The sequence below is a fragment of the Macaca fascicularis genome, chromosome Y (genome assembly GCF_037993035.2).
Source record: "Macaca fascicularis isolate 582-1 chromosome Y, T2T-MFA8v1.1".
Lineage (NCBI taxonomy): Eukaryota > Metazoa > Chordata > Mammalia > Primates > Cercopithecidae > Macaca > Macaca fascicularis.
In genome coordinates, this window is record NC_132903.1 from 10,271,242 (window position 1) to 10,292,217 (window position 20,976).

At 40.9% G+C, this 20,976-nt stretch overlaps 1 pseudogene; it reads left to right on the forward strand.

The window, feature by feature from the left end:
• Positions 1-20,976, forward strand: part of LOC141409583 (testis-specific chromodomain protein Y 1-like) — a 43,630-nt pseudogene that overhangs the window by 15,140 nt on the left and 7,514 nt on the right.

Here is a 20,976-nt window from a genome sequence, read left to right on the forward strand (position 1 = left end):
CCGTGAGTGATAGTCTTATCACCTGTAGGGAAAGAGCCAAATTTCCAGACTCTTATCATGTAAGTGACTGACCTTCAGTGAAAGATGCATGCACATCCTCAAAAGGTGTCTACACTTACAGTGAGGGCATTGATTAAATACAATGGGACCCTGCAACTTGGAATGAGGGTGTGTAGGAGGACGCTGACGAAGCAGAGGATACTGAGTGTTTAAACTCTGATGAAGCTTTTTTTGCCAAAAACAACAGCTTTCTTATCTCTGAAAAGGCCAACATCGTCTTTCTGATCCATGCTGTCATCAGTCTATCCAACTCAGTCTTAAGAGATAAACCCTGCACTGGGTGAGGCAACAGATACGGCCTTCCCTGAGGCAGTTGCCAGGCAAGATAATATTGATTCTTCTCAGAAGCCATCCTGAACACCTCCGTTTGATTCTAGACCGGGCTAGAATGCTGTGGTGGGCTCCTAGAGGTAATACAGAGAGCATGACGTATGAGGTGGTGTGCTACACAGACACACACACCGCACACACAAAAAAGTTCGAGTTACCTCATTTATATGAACATCAATCTGGAGAACAGGCATGGGAATAGATATTATGTGTATGGGATTATGTTATGTGAAAGGAACATAGAGCTTATCAGGCTGAATTTACTGATTAGGGCCCATGAGGTAGTGACTGTGTGTTTAATGAGGCAGCTTAGGGATTTACAAAAAATAAAAATAGACGTTCTAATAGTTAATTTGCTTAATTAGTTGAAATGTGGATTAAAAGATGGCCCTCTGTGAGTGAGCTGGAAATGCCTGGCCTACATTAGCTAAATGGAGAGGAGGAGATACAAAAGCATAGGGAGATTGGGATGCTGAAGTAAACTCATCCTTTAGACTTACTCATCCACTCTGGTAGGGTCCAGAACACATACCCTCATCCAATGCCTTGTGATATAGATTTGGGAGGTCAGCACCTGCATGTTTGAATATTCCTATAATTACTTTTCTCTGGAAACCACAGTAACTCAACTCCAAAATTTAAATACTATGAGAAAAGTTGCATCCCTATGTGACAGGGGCCAAGTGGCAGCATTAAACCATCCAAGGCAATGTGGGCACAGCTAAGGGATAGTGGCAGTCCGAATAATGTGACTTGTGTAGAGCTCTGTTGTTGATTATTTAATCATGTTGTTCATGGAAGTGAAATTGATGGAAAGCCTACTGCATTCACACTTGGAATATACATACAGAAATCCCTGGGTCATAGGGAAAAAGACAATTTTGAATGATGAAAACAGTGAAGTACAGACCCCCCATCAATTTCCAGGCTAGAGCCAGATTAAAGACCCAGAACCTGCTGAATGAAAGGCAGGCTGGGTTCCCTTGACCAAGAAACCCATTAGGTAAATGACGATTTATGCAGTGAATTTTTACATCATCTTTCCCCAAGGAGACCAGGCTTTTTCCCAAGGTAACTGTGCATTAGGGAAAGCGAAATAATCAGACTTTTCAGAAACTACTGGACTCTAGCTCTGTGCTGATGTGGGTTCCAGGGGACCGAAGATGTTATCGTGGTCCTACAGTTAAAGTAGGAGCTCAGGGAGGTCAGGTAATTAATACAGCTTTAGCTTAGTACGTCAGATTTACAGAGTGTCCAGTGAGTCCCTGGAGTCATCCTGTGGTCATTTTCCCAATGCTGAAATGATAACTGGTATAGATATACTGAGCAGCTGTCAGAATCCCACATTTCCCTGACTTGCAGGGTGAGGGCTGTGACAAGAAGGGAGGTCAAATGAAAGCCACTAGAGCTGCCCCTACCTAGAAAAATAGTAAATAAGAAACAATATCAAAACTCTGAGAAGATTGCAAAGATGGGTGCCACCATCAAATATTTCAAAGATGCCGGGTGGTAATTACTGGCACATCCTCATTCTACTCTCCCATTTAGCCTGCGCAGAAGACAGATGGATCTTGGAGAATGACATTGGAGAATTATAACAAGGAAACTGTGAATGAACTTGCAGCTGGTGTACTAGATGTGGTTTATTGTTTGAGCAAATGAGCACATCTACTGGTATGTGGTATGTAGCCATTCACTTGGCCAATGGCTTTTCTTTATTCCTGTCTATATGGACCACCAGAGGCAATCTGCCTTCAGCTGGCAAGGCCAGCAACATTCATTCATTATCCTTCCTCTGGGGTATAACAGCTCTCTTGTCTCCTGTCATAATCTTATTCAGAGAGACCTGGATTGTTTTCGCTTCTGTAAGATAGCACATTGGTCCATCACACTGATGCAGTTAGACTGATTAGATGAGTGAGCAAGAAGTAGCAAGCACACTTTGAATTATTGGTGGGATTTTTATGTACCAGAGGATGGGAAATACATCTAAAATTTAGACACCTTGTACCTCGGTAATGTTCCTAGCGGTCCAGTGTTTTGAATCCTTTCAAAATATCTTTTCCAGTGTAAAGAACAAGTTGTTGTATGAGACCCTCTTCTAACCAAGAAAGAGGCACAATGCCAACTTGTCCTATTCAGATTTTTGAGGAAGCACATTTTTCATTTGAATATGTTCCCCTGGCCCACGTACTGAGTGACCCAAAGGGCTGCTTGCTTTCAGGGGCATCCAGATTAGGAAAAGACCCTGCAACTACTGCAGACTCCGGTGCAAACCCCTCTACCTCTTGGGCCATGTGAACTAGCAGATTCAATGCTGCTTGAGGTTTCAGTGGCAGACAGGGATGCTGTTTGGAGACCAGAGCTACAGAACTGTGGCAGCGGTGTCCTGCTTATTAAATCTACTAGTCTTACCATGTTTCCAATTGTGCTGAAGCAGCTGGGTTAATAGAACAGTGAAATGGCTTTTTGAAGTTTCAATTACAATACCAAATATGTGACAATACTTGCCAGTGCTCCCACAGGTGAATCACAGCATACGCCTTTAGGATATTTAAGCAAGACACTGTCATCTTCTGCAGATAACTACTATTCTTTGGAGACACAGCTCTTGACCCATTGCTGGGCTTAGCTAGAAACTGAACATTTGACTATTGGTCATCATGTCATCATGTGAACTACACTGCCTATCATGACCTTGGTGCTTTCTGAAACAACAATGAGTCATAAAGTACGTTGTGGACAGCAGCATTTCATCATCAAATGGATGTGGTATATACATTACCAGGCTTGAGCGGGTCCTAAGGCACAACGAAGTTACATGAGGAAGTGGGTCAAATGCCCACAATTTCTACTCCGGCCACCACACCCTCTCTCTTTCAGCCTGTACCGATGGCCTCATGGGAAGTTCCCTATGATCAGTTGACAGAGGAAGAGAAGACAGAGTCCTGGTTCACAGATGGCTCTGCACGATATGCAGCCACTACCCAAAATAGGACAACTGAAGCACTAGAGCCCCTTTCTAGGACACCCCTAGAGGACAGTGGTGAGGAGAAATCTTCCCAGCGGGCAGAATTTTGAGCAGTGAACCTGGTCGCACACCTTTCATTGGAGGAGAAATGGCCAGATTTCTGACTATATACTGATTCTTGATCCAAAGCCAATGGTTTGGCTGGATGTCAGGCATAACTTATGAGATGCATAACTAGAATATTGGAGAGAAATAAATTTGGGAAAGAGGTAGGTGGACGGATATTTGTGAGTGGTCAAAAGCTGTGAAAATATTTGTATTCCATGTGAGTGCTCACCAACAAGAGAACTCAGTGGATAAAGAGTTTAATAATCAAGTGGATAGAAACACTCGTTGCGGGGATACCCTCTGTCTCTTTCCTCACACACCCCTGTTATCGCCCGATGGGTCCATGAACAAAGTGGCCGTGGTGGCAGGAATTGAGATTACACATGTGCTCAGCAACGTGGACTTCCACTCACACAGGCTGACCTAGCTGTGTATGGCCACTGCTGAGTGTACGGTTTGCCAGCAGCAGAGATGAAAACTGAGCCCTCAGTGTGACCCAGTTTCTCAGGATGATCAGCCAGCTACCTGGTGAGAGATTAATTATATTGGACCTCTTTCATCAACGAAATGTCAGAGACTTGTCCTCACGGGAATAGACACCTACTGTGGAAATGGGTTTCCCCATTCTGCACGCAATGCTTCTGACAAGACTCACATTCGCAGACTCACAAAATGCCCTATTCACCATTATGGTATGCAACACAACATTGCCTCTGACCAGTGCACTCATACTGCAAATGAAGGACAGCCATGGGCTCCCACTCATTAAATCTACTGGTCTTACCATGTTTCTCATTTCCCTGAAACAGCTAAATAAATAGAAAGGTGAAGTGGCCTTTTGACGTTATAATTGCAATGCCAACTATGTGACAATACTTTTGGAGGACTGTGCCAAAGTTCTCCAGAAGACCATGTATTCACTGAATCAGCATCCAGTATATATCATTGTTTCTTCCGTAGCCAAATTCATAGGTCCAGGAATCAAGCGACGGAAATAGAAATTTCACCACTCACTATCATTCCTGGTGTTCCACAAGCAACATTTTTATTTCTTTTCTTTTTTTCTTTGTTTTTTTTTTTATGACATTATGATCTGCTGGCCTAGAGGACTTAGTTCCCTGAGGGAAAATGCTGCCTCTGGAAGAAACAATAATGGTATCATTAAACTGGAATTTAAGATTGCCACCTGGAGGCTTTGGTCTGCTTCTACCTTCATCAACATTCTAAGGAGGCAGTTACAGTATTGACTGGGGTGATTGACCTGACCCATCAAGATGAAATCAGCCTACTTCTCTGCAATGGAGGGAAGGAAGAGCAAGCATGAAATACAGAAGATGCATTAGGACGTGTCTTAGAATTACCATGACATATGATTAAGGTCAAGGGGAAACTACAACAGCCCTATCCTGAGAGGACTACAGTTGGATCAGACTATTCAGGTAGTAAGGTTTGGGTCACTCTCCAGGATAACAACAACAACAACAAAACAATAAAAACTACAACCTGCTGAAGTGCCTACTGCAGGCAAAGGGAACAGAGAATGGTTAGTAGAAGTTAGTCATCCATACCTGCTCGAAACACGTGACCAGCTGCAGAAATGAGGACATTAATTGTCTTAAGTATTTCCTCCTTCTTCTGTGAAAAAAAAAGTTTGTGCACGTATACACATGTATAAGAAAATATCTTTTTGTTTTCCTTTATCATGTTACATAAGATTTAATGAGTTCTTATCAACATTTGTGTATTGTAAACTTTGTGAAATAGTGTTTGGATTGGGGTTGTAAGAAGATAATTTTATTATGTTAGGTACAATTATGACCTCATTTTTGTCTGTATTTGAAGATTATGTGTTCTAGCAGGAGATTTACATTGATTCAAGTTGAGAAGGGGTAGACTTCTGATGGTTAATACTGAGTGTCTATTTCATTGGATTGAGGATACAGAGAGTATTAATTCCGGATATGATTCTTGAGTGTTTCCAAAAAAAAATATTAACATTTGAGTCTACGGGAAGATCTACATTAATCTGTTGAGTAGAACTAATAAGCTTCTAGCAAATATGAAGCAGACAGAAACACATCAAAAAGTGAGATGAGTCTAGCTTCCAAAGCTTGTATCTCTCTCCTATGCTGGATACTTCTTCCTGTCTGACACTGGACTCCAAGTTCTTCAGTTTTGGGACTCTGACTTGCTCTCCTTGTTCTTCAACTTGAAGGCAGCCTGCTGTGGTCGTATACATAAGTACTTATAACCTCCCCTACGTACATATATATATATGTACACACACACACGTGTATATATAAAAATATATAAAGGGATGACAAATTAAACAGTTTGTAAGTGTTCTCCAAAAGCATTATTTGAATAAATACTAAAACTGTAAACCTTCTTTTAATAAGTCAGCTTTTTTGATGGTGGTATCGTAATTCCATACAAAAATTTCTGATATACACACACACACACACACACACACACATACATACACATACATGTGCATATATGTTTCAGTGGTCCGAATGCATGTCGGTAAAATATACACTTCCAAAGTAATTTTTTAAAGTTATTTACACTTTTTATTTTTTACTTATATTTTTATTTTTTATTATACTTTAAGTTCTAGGGTCCATGTGCATAACGTGCAGGTTTGTTACATATGTATACTTGTGCCATGTTGGTGTGCTGCACCCATCAACTCGTCAGCACCCATCAACTCGTCATTTACATCAGGTATAACTCCCAATGCCATCCCTCCCCCCTCCCCACTCCCCGTCATAGGCCCCGGTGTGTGATGTTCCCCTTCCCGAGTCCAGATGATCTCATTGTTCAGTTCCCACCTATGAGTGAGAACATGCGGTGTTTGGTTTTCCATTCTCGCAATAGTTTGCTGAGAATGATGGTTTCCAGCTGCATCCATGTCCCTACAAAGGACACAAACTCATCCTTTTTGATGGCTGCATAGTATTCCATGGTGTATATGTGCCACATTTTCTTAATCCAGACTGTCACTGATGGACATTTGGGTTGATTCCAAGTCTTTGCTATTGTGAATAGTGCTGCAATAAACATACGTGTGCATGTGTCTTTATAGCAGCATGATTTATAATCCTTTGGGTATATGCCCAGTAATGGGATGGCTGGGTCATATGGTACTTCTAGTTCTAAGATCCTTGAGGAATTGCCATACTGTTTTCCATAATGGTTGGACTAGTTTACAATCCCACCAACAGTGTAAAAGTGTTCCTATTTCTCCACGTCCTCTCCAGCACCTGTTATTTCCTGACTTTTGAATGATTGCCATTCTAACTGGTGTGAGATGGTATCTCATTGTGGTTTTGATTTGCATTTCTCTGATGGCCAGTGATGATGAGCATTTGTTCTTGTGTCTGTTGGCTGTATGAATGTCTTCTTCTGAGAAATGTCTGTTCATATCCTTTGCCCACTTTTTGATGGGGTTGTTTGTTTTTTTCTTGTAAATTTGTTTGAGTTCTTTGTAGGTTCTGGATATTAGCCCTTTGTCAGATGAGTAGATTGCAAAAATTTTCTCGCATTCTGTAGGTTGCCTGTTCACTCTGATGGTAGTTTCTTTTGCTGTGCAGAAGCTCTTTAGTTTAATGAGATCCCATTTGTCAATTTTGGCTTTTGTTGCCGTTGCTTTTGGTGTTTTAGACATGAAGTCCTTGCTGATGCCTATGTCCTGAATGGTATTACCTAGGTTTTCTTCTAGGGTTTTTTATGGTATTAGGTCTAACATTTAAGTCTCTAATCCATCTTGAATTAATTTTCGTATAAGGAGTAAGGAAAGGATCCCGTTTCAGCTTTCTACTTATGGCTAGCCAATTTCCCCAGCTAGCCGATTTCCCTATTAAATAGGGAATCCTTTCCCCATTTCTTGTTTTTCTGAGGTTTGTCAAAGATCAGATGGCTGTAGATGTGTGGTATTATTTCTGAGGACTCTGTTCTGTTCCATTGGTCTATATCTCTGTTTTGGTACCAGGACCATACTGTTTTGGTTACTGGAGCCTTGTAGTATAGTTTGAAGTCAGGTAGCATGATGCCTCCAGCTTTGTTCTTTTGACTTAGGATTGTCTTGGAGATGCGGGCTCTTTTTCAGTTCCATATGAACTTGAAAGCAGTTTTTTCCAATTCTGTGAGAAAACTCATTGGTAGCTTGATGGGGATGGCATTGAATCTATGAATTACCTTGGGCAGTATGGCCATTTTCACGATATTGATTCTCCCTGTCCATGAGCATGGTATGTTCTTCCATTTGTTTATGTCCTCTTTTATTTCACTGAGCAGTGGTTTGTAGTTCTCCTTGAAGAGGTCCTTTACATATCTTGTAAGTTGGATTCCCAGGTATTTTATTCTCTTTGAAGCGATTGTGAATGGAAGTTCGTTCATGATTTGGCTCTGTGTTTGTCTGTTACTGGTGTATAAGAATGCTTGTGATTTTTGCACATTTTTTTTGTATCCTGAGAATTTGCTGAAGTTGCTTATCAGCTAAAGGAGATTTTGGGCTGAGACAATGGGGTTTTCTAAATATACAATCATGTCATCTGCAAACAGGGACAATTTGACTTCTTCTTTTCCTAACTGAATACCCTTGATTTCTTTTTCTTGCCTGATTGCCCTAGCCAGAATTTCCAACACTATGTTGAATAGGAGTGGTGAGAGAGGGCATCCCTGTCTTGTGCCGGTTTTCAAAGGGAATTTTTCCAGTTTTTGCCCATTCAGTATGATATTGGCTGTGGGTTTGTCATAAATAGCTCTTATGATTTTGAGATACGTTCCATCAATACCGAATTTATTGAGAGATTTTAGCATGAAGCGCTGTTGAATTTTGTCAAAGGCGTTTTCTGCATCTATTGAGATAATCATGTGGTTTTTGTCTTTGGTTCTGTTTATATGATGGATTACGTTTATTGATTTGCGTATGTTGAACCAGCCTTGCATCCCAGGGAGGAAGCCCACTTGATCATGGTGGATACGCTTTTTGATGTGCTGCTGGATCCGGTTTGCCAGTATTTTAGTGAGGATTTTTGCATCTATGTTCGTCAGGGATATTGGTCTAAAATTCTCTTTTTTGGTTGTGTCTCTGCCAGGCTTCGGTATCAGGATGATGTTGGCCTCATAAAATGAGTTAGGGAGGATTCCCTCTTTTTCTATTGATTGGACTAGTTTCAGAAAGAATGTTACCAGCTCCTCCTTGTACCTCTGGTAGAATTCAGCTGTGAATCCATCTGGTCCTGCACTTTTTTTCGTTGGTAGGCTATTAATTATTGCCTCAGTTTCAGAGCCTGCTATTGGTCTATTCAGGGATTCAGCTTCTTCCTGGTTTAGTCTTGGGAGAGTGTAAGTGTCCAGGAAATTATCCATTTCTTCTAGATTTTCTAGTTTATTTGCGTAGAGGTGTTTATAGTATTCTCTGTTGGTAGTTTGTATTTCTGTGGGGTTGGTGGTGACCTCTCCTTTATCATTTTTTATTGCATCTATTTGATTCTTCTCTCTTTTCTTCTTTATTAGTCTTGCTAGCAGTCTACCAATTTTGTTGATCTTTTCAAAAAACCAACTCCTGGATTCATTGATTTTTTGGAGGGTTTTTTGTGTCTCTATCTCCTTCAGTTCCGCTCTGATCCTAGTTATTTCTTGCCTTCTGCTAGCTTTCGAATGTGTTTGCTCTTGCTTCTCTAGTTCTTTTAATTGTGATGTTAGAGTGTCAATTTTAGATCTTTCCAGCTTTCTCTTGTGGGCATTTAGTACCATAAATTTCCCTCTACACACTGCTTTAAATGTGTCCCAGAGATTCTGGTATGTTGTATCTTTGTTCTCATTGGTTTCAAAGAACATCTTTATTTCTGCCTTCATTTCGTGATGTACCCAGTAGTCATTCAGGAGCAGGTTGTTCAGTTTCCATGTAGTTGAGCGGTTTTGATTGAGTTTCTCAGTCCTGAGTTCTAGTTTGATTGCACTGCGGTCTGAGAGACAGTTTGTTATCATTTCTGTTCTTGTACATTTGCTGAGGAGTGCTTTACTTCCAATTACGTGGTCAATTTTGGAATAAGTGTGATGTGGTGTTGAGTAGAATGTATATTCTGTTGATTTGGGGTGGAGAGTTCTGTAAATGTCTGTTAGGTCTGCTTGCTGCAGAGATGAGTTCAATTCCTGGATATCCTAGTTAACTTTCTGTCTCGTTGATCTGTCTAATGTTGACAGTGGGGTGTTGAAGTCTCCCATTATTATTGTATGGGAGTCTAAGTCTCTTTGTAAGTCTCTAAGGACTTGCTCTATGAATCTGGGTACTCCTGTATTAGGTGCATATATATTTAGGATAGTTAACTCTTCCTGTTGAATTGATCCCTTTACCATTATGTAATGATCTTCTTTGTCTCTTTTGACCTTTGATGGTTTAAAGTCTTTTTATCAGAGACTAGTATTGCAACCCCTGCTTTTTTTGTTCTCCATTTGCTTGGTAGATCTTCCTCCATCCCTTTATTTTGAGCCTATGTATGTCTCTGCATGTGAGATGGGTCTCCTGAATACAGCCGACTGATGGGTCTTGACTCTTTATCCAGTTTGCCAGTCTGTGTCTTTTAATCGGAGAATTTAGTCCATTTACATTTAAGGTTAATATTGCTATGTGTGTACTTGATCCTGCCATTATGATAATAACTGGTTATTTTGCTCGTTAGTTGATGCAGTTTCTTCCTAGCCTCGGTGGTCTTTACATTTTGGCATGTTTTTGCAATGGCTGGTACCGGTTGTTCCTTTCCATGTTTAGTGCTTCCTTCAGGGTCTCTTGTAAGGCAGGCCTGGTGGTGACAAGATCTCTAAGCATTTGCTTGTCTGTAAAGGATTTTATTTCTCCTTCACTTATGAAACTTAGTTTGGCTGGATATGAAATTCTGGGTTTAAAATTCTTTTCTTTAAGAATGTTGAATATTGGCCCCCACTCTCTTCTGGCTTGGAGAGTTTCTGCCGAGAGATCTGCTGTTAGTCTGATGGGCTTCCCTTTGTGGGTAACCCCACCTTTCTCTCTGGCTGCCCTTAAGATTTTTTCCTTCATTTCAACTTTGGTGAATCTGGCAATTATGTGTCTTGGAGTTGCTCTTCTCGAGAAGTATCTTTGTGGCGTTCTCTGTATTTCCTGGATTTGAATGTTGGCCTGCCCTACTTGGTTGGGGAAGTTCTCCTGGATGATATCCTGAAGAGTGTTTTCCAACTTGGTTCCATTTCCCCCCTCACTTTCAGGAACCCCAATCAGATGTAGATTTGGTCTTTTTACATAATCCCATACTTCTTGCAGGCTTTGTTCATTTCTTTTTCTTCTTTTTTCTTTAGATTTCTCTTCTTGCTTCATTTCATTCATTTGACCCTCAATCGCTGATACTCTTTCTTCCAGTTGATCGAGTCGGTTACTGAAGCTTGTGCATTTGTCACTTATTGCTCGTGTCACGGTTTTCATCTCTGTCTGTTCGTTTATGGCTTTCTCTGCCTTAATTATTCTGGTTATCAATTCTTCCACTCTTTTTTCAAGATTTTTAGTTTCTTTGCCCTAGGTACGTAATTCCTCCTTTAGCTCTGAGAAGTTTGATGGACTGAAGCCTTCCTCTCTCATCTCGTCAAAGTCATTCTCCGTCCAGCTTTGATCCGTTGCTGGCGATGAGCTGCGTTCCTTTGGAGGGGGAGATGTGCTCTGATTTTTGGAATTTCCAGCTTTTCTGCACTGCTTTTTCCCCATCTTTGTGGTTTTATCTGCTTCTGGTCTTTGATGATGGTGACGTACTGATGGGGTTTTGGTGTGGGTGTCCTTCCTGTTTGTTAGTTTTCCTTCTAACAGTCAGGACCCTCAGCTGTAGGTCTGTTGGAGATTGCTTGAGGTCCACTCCAGACCCTGTTTGCCGGGGTGTCAGCAGCAGAGGCTGCAGAAGATAGAATACTGCTGAACAGCGAGTGTACCTGTCTGATTCTTGCTTTGGAAGCTTCCTCTCAGGGGTGTACTCCACCGTGTGAGGTGTGAGGTGTCGGTCTGCCCCTAGTGGAGGATGTCTCCCAGTTAGGCTACTCAGGGGTGAGGGACCCACTTGAGCAGGCAGTCTGTCCGTTCTCAGATCTCAACCTCCGTTTTGGGAGATCCACCGCTCTCTTCAAAGCTGTCAGACAGAGTTGCTTGCATCCCCAGAGGTTTCTGCTGCTTTTCGTTGTTGTTTGCTGTTGTTGTTGTTGTTTAGCTGTGCCCTGTCCCCAGAGGTGGAGTCTACAGATACTGGCAGGCCTCCTTGAGCTGCTGTGAGCTCCACCCAGTTCGATCTTCCCAGGGCTTTGTTTACCTACTTAAGCCTCAGCAATGGCGGGCGCCCCTCCCCCAGCCTCGCTGCTGCCTTGCCGTTAGATCGCAGACTGCTGTGCTAGCAATGAGGAAGGCTCCGTGGGCATGGGACCCTTCCGGACAGATGTGGGATATAATCTCCTGGTGTGCCCGTTTGCTTAAAGCGCAGTATTGGGGTGGGAGTTACCCGATTTTCCAGGTGATGGTGTGTCTCTGTTCCCCTGGCTAGGAAAAGGGATTCCCTTCCCCCTTGCGCTTCCCAGGTGAGGCGATGCCTTGCCCTGCTTCAGCTCTCGCTGGTCGGGCTGCAACAGCTGACCAGCACCGACTGTCCGGCACTCCCCAGTGAGATGAACCCAGTACCTCAGTTGATAATGCAGAAATCACCTGTCTTCTGTGTCGCTGGCGCTGGGAGCTGGAGACTGGAGCTGTTCCTATTCAGCCATCTTGCTCCGCCCTTCAAAGTAATTATTTTTCTATTTACTTACTGCCAAGTCTCTAGAACCTATATCAGGGGAACTATTTAATATATGGTTACAATTAGTAAATAATCTTCATTTCTTTAAAAACAAAGGGTGTATTATGTCTTCTTAGAAAATGACAATTTAAATTTCACAAAGATTTAGTAAATACTGATTCTGTAATCACTGTAAAATGTAGCCATTAAAATCAGGTTTAAATTTAAGTAACCTATAAAGCTTAACTACCTCAATGAAAAAGCTTTTATAAGTAATGATAGTAATAGTAATAACACTAAAACAGTGCCAGCACTTTGAAAAATTAGGAGGTCAGTCACAGACTTCAATAAATCTTCCTCTTTCACTACAAGCTTGACTTGAACAACTTTGTTTCTACAAAGAAAGCCAGCTTCTGTACACAACTTAATATCTGCCAGTGCCTTGATTTCATACTCTCCGCATTGTTCCAAGAATGTGTCTAAACAGCAGAGCTCTCCCTTAGTATATTAAGAAAAACAAACAAACAAACAAACAAAAAAAAACTTGTCTTTTCATTTTAGGTATTGAATGACATTTTATTAACCTTGGAACAAAGCTAGCCCTATATGGGTGGGAAGAGTTCTGCCTTGTGGAGAAGGCTCTAGCATCAAGAACAGAGTCCACAGGTCAGGGGCTAAGTGGGAACTGAAGAAGCAGTGTAAATGTGGATAATTACCGTGTTGTTGCTACCTGCAAAAGTTCCGATACAAATTTTTATTCAAACAAAAACAATTGTACCTTGCAGAAATTCACCTTCTTTTGGATTCATATTAACATTTTCAGATATTTTTCCTGTTACATCAATTTCCTCATTCATTGGTGTTTATTTTCTCTTATTATCTACTATGCATTTTTTGAATGTATTTTTTTTTTATTATGTTGGAACAAGGTAGAGCACAGAGAATTCTGATCAAAGATGCCCCAACTATGCAAACTTCTATCAAATACTTTTTTAAACAGTAGAAGATACTTGAGCGTTAGTTCTAGAAAACAACTTTAGCAAAATCGAAAATCCTCTAACCCCGGCTATAAGCCTTGAAAACTTGATTTTCATTTGACTCACTTATTGTGATATCCTAGGATCATTCATATCATAAGACTTTCTGAATATACCATGTGTATCCATAATATGGTGTGCCAACGCACATGTAGTCATGTCTATTATTTATTCCTTTCAACTGTAGTCAAGATTAGCTCTATCCCAAATGCCACTGATTGAGTTTTCTCCCTTGGTTCCTCCAAAACGGAGGCTGACTGGGGTTTTATTTTTTGCCATTAATGTTTTACAAAAATATTTAAAAATAATGCGAAGGAAAAGCAGAGAAGCAGAAAATATATCATTTTGTTTCTAATCATTGATTAACTGAACTGATCTTGCATTACTGATGCTTACCGTAAGTTGAATCAATTGAACCTACATAAGGTTTTTCAAATCCTTCTGCTTTATAGAAACCAAATTTGGTGCTAAAAAAAATCTTGCAAATACAGTATCAAAGAGTTCTAAATGTGTATTTTTAAAAATAATTTTCTCAAGAGATGATTCAACATTGTTAATTTCTCAAAGGTGCCTGAGACTCAAGATCTTAGGATATTTAGAAGCATTTCTAACCTCTTAGCAATAGAGGCTAGTAACAGTCTTACCAATTCCACTTCCAGTCACGAACCAGGCTTACAGTGAAATCTAAAGTAAAATCTACAGAACTATTAAAGCCCTATTCAATTAGATGAGCTCTATGAGATCATCCTCTATAATTTTTCCCCTTCTACAGTCTCCTGCAGCCACAGTTAGCTGGCTTTTTTTTTTTTTAAACAATTTAAACAGGCTTCCACCAGGAATCATCGAACTTCTTGATCTTGCTGCATGCTCACATTATTTTCATATTATTTTACTTAGATATTTCTTTGAAAGTCACTTTGTAAGCCACTTATTGTATAGTTGTTTTACATAAAACCAAAATGTACTTTATAACAGAGATTCTTGTCTCATATATTTTACATTAAACTGATTATTTCAATTAACAAAAAGCAACCACAAACTTTATAACATAAACACTGAAACAAAAATCTAACATCTGGGATTCCAAATTGCAAGTATAACATTCAGTTTTAGTATTTTAAACAATAGACAAAACATAAACCTCCTAAATAACAACAAACTCTGAAATTAGAAAACACTCAGTGTTTCATAGCTAAAAATAAAAGCAAAACTGCAGGGCTGGAAGTTTCAAAAAAAAATCAGACCACGAAACACAGTCTGGATCCTGAAAATCAGTAGTTTATATCAACCAAGTAAACATTTAATCAAGAAAGACAATTATAAAATGGTAAAGTTTTCTTTGGTTTTGTTTTTTTCTTTGTTGATTTCCGTATCACCTCCTAGTCACAGATGAAGCCTTCAAAATTAAAATCCACATTGTCAAAGTGAGGACATGAGTTCTGCTTCTGTAAAAAACAAAGAAGGCCTTATGTGCTAAATTACTGTGTTTCTTTTTTCCAGTATTTCGAGAGGATATATGAAAATTTGGTTAAATAATCATTTGTTTCTCTTTTGTCTAACTCAGAAGTCACTCTCAGATAAAAATGCCAGCAATTGGTCACAAACGTTTAAGCTGTTGAGAAAAAAAATTACACTAGTTTTATACATTAGGCCAACTATAAACAAGAGCAAAGGTTGGAGAGATTTGCCATTGCAAAATATGAATATTAAAAGGCAGTTTAATCTTTAACCACAATACAGTCAATCATAGCCACATCAGAAAATATTATAGTCAATCCAGAACCAATACAAAGAAAGTTGTAAAAACAGAAAGGAAACAACAACTTGCTATGTACAAGAAAGTCTTGATTGAAAGTAACAGGTGACTGTTCAGCAGAAACCACAGAAGTCAGAAGGTGTTGAGATATCCAAGTTTTAACAGAAAAGAATGCTATCAAACCTGAAATTTTTAACTGGTTAATTGATGCTCAAGCAAAAATATCTCAATAAAGAAAAGCTAAAGGGAATTGTGACTAATGCTTCTCTAAAAGAAAAATGCTATTACTATTACAACCCTGGCAAACTTAACTATTAGTGAACACTCTGTGTACTCAGATAGAATGAGAAACAATAATATAAATTGGGAAAGATGCAACACTACAAGATCTGCGTATTTTTATACTGTTGACCTTAAACATTAGATTATTCACACGTTAGTACTGTTCACAGTAGACTATTTTAAGTTTTCAACATTAATTGAAGTCCCAAATATACCTCACTGTGATATAAAAAATACAACAAAAGGTTTTTAAAAATTAACCAAATTTTTAAAATGAGAACAAAACCAATTGAGGATCAAGTAAGAAGAATATATGGAAAACAAGTCAATGCCAGAATATGTAATATTTTACTTATAACAAATCTAAATGTGGGCTTGAGAGGTGACAATGTGCTAGCAGCCCTCACTGTCAGCGCCTCCTCGGCCTCCAGCCTCGGTGTCCACTCTGGCGGCGCTTGAGGAGCCCTTTAGCCGGCCAGGGCACCGTGGGAGCCCCTCTCTGGGGTGGCTGAGGACGGCGCCTCCTCCCTCTGCTTGCCCAGAGGTGAGGAAGGGTAGGCGCCGGCGGGAACCAGGGCTGCCCTTGCCGGCCAGTGTGAGTTCCAGCGGGCGCGGGCTCGGCTGGCCCTGCACCAGGAGCGGCCAGCGGACGCCGCCAGCCCAGGGCAGTGAGGGGCTTAGCACGCAGGCCAGCAGCTGCAGCAGTTGCGTCGGGTCTCCCAGCAGTGCCGGCCCGCCGGGGCGGTAATCAAATTCTCGCTGGGCCTTAGCTGCCTCCCAGCGGGGCAGGGCTTGGGACCTGCAGCCCACCATGTCTGAGCTACCCTCCTGTGGTGGGCTGCAGCGCAGCCTGAGCCTCCTCAACGGGCACCGCCCCCTGCTTGGTGGCGCCAGGACCCATCCACAGCCGAAGGGCTGAGTGCAGGTGTGGCTCCCGACTGGCAGGCAGCTCCGCCTGCAGCCGCAGTGCGGGATCCACTGGGTGAAGCCAGCTGGGCTCCTGAACTGGATGGGGACTTGGAGAACTTTTATATCTAGCAGGAGGATCCTATGTGCACCAATCAGCTGTCTGTATCTAGCTAACCTAGTGGGGACTTGGAAAAACTTTCCGTCTAGCACTCTGTGTCTAGCTCAAGGATTGTAAATGCCCCAATCAGCACGCTGTATCTAGCTCAGGTTTGTAAATACATCAATCAGCACTCTGTGTCTAGCTCAGGGTTTGTGAATACACCAACTGGTACTCTGTATCTAGCTAACCTAGTGGAGACTTGGAGGACTAGCACTCTGTGACTCTGTGTCTAGTTCAAGGATTGTAAATGCACCAATCAGTACTCTGTCTAGTGCAAGGTTTGTAAATACACCAGTCAGTACTCTGAGTCTAGTTAACTCTGGGTCTAGCTAACTAGCATTCTGTGACTCTGTCTAGCTCAAGGATTGTAAACGCACCAATCAGCACTCTGTCAAAAGGGACCAATCAGCTCTCTGTAAAATAGACCGCTTAGCAGGATGTGGGTTGGGGTCAGATAAGGGAATAAAAGCAAGGTGGGGCAGTCAGCCGGGGACAACCTGCTGGGGTCGCCTTCCTGGCTGTGGAAGCTTTGTTCTTTCCCTCTTTGCAGTAAGTCTTGCTGCTGCTTGCTCTTTGGGTCCAGGCTGCCTTTATGAACAGGAACATTCACTGCAAAGGTCTGCAGCTTCACTCCTGAAGCCAATGAGACCGCGAAACCGCTGGAAAAATGGAACAACTCCAGAGGCACTGCCTTTAAGAGCTGTAACACTCACCATGAAGGTCTGCAGCTTCACTCTTGACAGCGAAACCCACCAAAAGGAAGAAGCTCCTCTCCATCTCAACCTCTACAGGAACAAACTCTGGACACACCGTCTTTCAGAACTGCAACACTCACCGCGAGGGTTTGCGGCTTCATTCTTGAAGTCAGTGAGACCAAGAACCCAGCAATTCTGGACACAAGCTCTTTCTTAAAAAGGCACACACAGGTGTAAGTGTACTCTTCAATGAGGGATTCACTTTTGTGACTTCTGTGCAAGGCATGCTTTAGCTGCAAAGACAAATAAACCAAAGCAAACTGATCGTAGATTCAGGGAAAGTGCTGCAATGTACTGCGGAGCACTGCATACCTGTCTCTTAAACTATACAATAGGTGCAGTGGCAGGATTAGTATGAGGCAAATATTATAGATTACCGGAGTCTAACTGAAGTTTTACAGCTTCCAAACAAGTTTGTATAATAAACCAAAACTAAAATTTATCAATTCTATAGCACAGATCAAGAGCAGCTACTTATGCTTTATTAACCACAACTGTGGGTTACTGCCTTGCAAATAATTCTGAAATGGCTTACAAGAGCCATGATGAACAAAAAGGACCCTGTCCTCCAGATCTCAGGAGGAATTGTTCACTGATGGCTGCTTCTGCTTTATGGAGGTCCCGACAGAGGTGAACAGTCGTTCTTTAATTCCCCAAACATCATGCAGGCTCTTTGTCCTTCTGCGCAACCGTCCGAAGATTTAAAAAGCCGGAACGTTTTTTCCTTATTGTTCTTTTTCTCTTAAGAGGTTAGACATTTGTGGACAAAGACATTGAAAACTAAACACACAAACACACACACGAATATAACACAGACACACAAATGTGTGTGTGTGTGTGTGTGTCTGTATATATATATGTGGAACAAATTGTATTTTTAGCGATATGCACCCCAAAACAATGCGGCTCAAATAAGATCCAAGAAGAAGTCCAGTAAGACTGATTTACAGCACAGAAAGAGCTGTAAAATGAATAAACAAAACCCTATCAATCCACAGAATAAGAAAACCTTGTTTTCAAATTACAGCATTTTAAATTTAAATGCCCTTTTACAGCACCAGCATAATCATAAATCAGAGAGTGAAATAGAGAAATATGGCTCACTTTAAGAACTGAAAAAAAATTATGTTCCGAAACATTTTTTAGACAGTCCAAATGGCAGTCTTATTAAAACATAATATTTAAAATTAAGCTTCATAATAAGCTAATAGAATAAACAAAAGAAGCACAAAATATATGAACAAACATTATTAATACAAAGAGTAAAATTGTTTTGAAACCTAAAAATGTCTATATATATATAAAATACATATTTATTTATTACAGATATTTAAAAGCAGGCTTGATCCGGGGGAAGAACAAAATATGAGCAAATCAAAGAAAGGGTAGTTGACACTATTAAGTTAGGAAATGATAGAAAAAAAAAAAAAAAAAGGAATGAGAACGCAGCCTAAAATGCTGTGGGACGCTATGAAGCAGCCATATTACACATACTGGAAGTTGAAAGGATGAGACAAAGAATCAGGAAGACTATTTAGAAACAGTAGTGTTAAATAATATCAAGCTCAATAAACTCCAAGTAGAAGAAACTCAAAGAAACAAATGCAAATTATATGATAAACTCTTTAAGAGAAAGACAGAGAAAATCTTGAAAGCAGCAAGAGAAGTGGCTACTTGTGTTCAGAGAACCCTCAAAAATAATCAGCAGATACCTGAAAACTCAGAGGACAGAATGCAATAGACGAACATATTCCAAATGCTGTAAGAAAAACATTTGAACAGAACTCTTATGTTCAAAAAGTTGTCCATCATGAGTGAGGGAAAAATTATAACATTTTCAGATAAAAGCGGGGACCTTTTACCAGTAGACTACCTTTTTAAAAATGCCCTATGGGGTACTTCGTGGTAAAACGAACAGACACTGAAGAACAGTATGAGTGAATATATATTAAGATAAATACATGAGCAATTATAGAACATAAAAAATTAACAATGTACAACTCCACAATTTATTTCCCCTGTAATTAAAAACACTACTATACATAATAAAAATACTATCACTAACTTGTGTTTTTGACGTACATTTCATAAAGGTAAGATTTTGAGAACTCAATAAGTGAAATAATGAGGGTGAAGCTATACAGGTGTAAGGGATTTGTATGTTATTGAAGGTAAGCTACCATATCTCTAAAAGTGGAATAACTTTAGAATATTCAGTGCAATCATAATAGCAATCACAATTAAAGAAACAAAAAGAAAAGAAAAGAAAAAAAGAGTAACAGGCAGGTAAAAGCTTTCTGTAGTACACCAGAGTGTAGGAGCTGTGGATTTAGCTACCCTCACCTGAGGCTACTGAGCCAGCTATAATGTACCATGAGACAAAGCCCAAGCTGTCTCACCAGGGAGTAAGTGTGGAAAGCCTAAGGCCACATAGCTTAGCTGCTATTTCCCACAATTTTCACTACACCATTGGTGATGAAGCAGAATAGACTCATCCATACGAAGAATGTGGTGAAGCCCCGGAGGCAGAAAGAAGTGAGGTTGTGGAGATGCAACTGAAACAAGTTGATGCAGCAACTGCTTCAATCCTGTGTCTTTCTTCGTGGCTTCCCAGGTGTTTGAGGTTGAAATATTGTTGACAAAAGACAGGACAAATGTGGGAGGACAGAGGTCAAGCACAGTGGCTCACGCCTGTAATACCAGAACTTTGAAAGGGAGAGGCGTCCAGATCACGAGTTCAGGAGAGCCAGACAATCCAGGCTAATACAACGAAAACCCGTTTCTACTAAAAATACATAAAATTAGCTGGGTGTGGTGGCAGGCACATGTAATCTCAGCTACTTGGGAGCCTGAGGCAGGAGAATCACATGAATCCTGGAGGTGGAGGTTGCAGTGAGGCAGATTGCCCAACTGTGCCACTGTACTCCTGCCCAGTGATAGAGCAACACTCTGTTTAAAAAAAGAAAAGAAAAGAGAAAAAAAAAGAAGAGAAAGGTCGGGCGCGGTGGCTCTTGCCTGTAATCCCAGCACTTTGGGAGGTCAAGGCGGGTGGATCACGAGGTCAGTAGATAAGACCATCCTGACTAACACGGTGAAGCAAGATACAAAAAATTAGCCGGGCGGTGGTGGCAGACGCCCCGTAGTCCCAGCGACTCGGGAGGCTGAGGTAGGAGAATGGCGTGAACCCAGGAGGCGGAGTTTGCAGAGTCAAGATTGTGCCACTGCACTCCAGCCTGGGAGACAGAGCAAGACTCCGTCTCAAAAGAAAAAAGTATTTAATATTGGAAAGGTTAGGAGAAACGGGATGATACCTGGGAACCAGAGCAGCACAGGTGAAAAAGGTATATATGACTTTAACAAACAACAGACTGAAAAACAGAAAAGAAAAAAAAAAAAAAATGGCACAGATCAGAAAAAGCAGAACTTTTTCAAACAATGCCAGAAGAGGAATTTCTAGATCTACCAACCCCAAGTTTTCTAAGAATGCTCCTGTAATGCTAGTTACTGGCAAACACCACAAATTCAAAAGCAGCCAGTTATGTGCTGCCAGCCAGAAAGTCAGCAGAAACCCAGTGTCACCTCTCTTCAGCCCAAAGCATATGGAGCTAGTAAATCCAAATATCGAGAAAGACACTTGCCCTCACAGCCCCTTTAACAAGAAGAAAACAGTGAGTGGCATTCAGGAACTGGACCCTATTGGACCCTATTGAGAGAGATCAGCAGGATATAGTGGTCTTCAAGGAGGCAGAAGGGAAGGTCGTCAGGTTTTTATCAGACCGCAGGACAGAACAGTGTGGAATACAGAAAAGACCCAGATTCACCCCT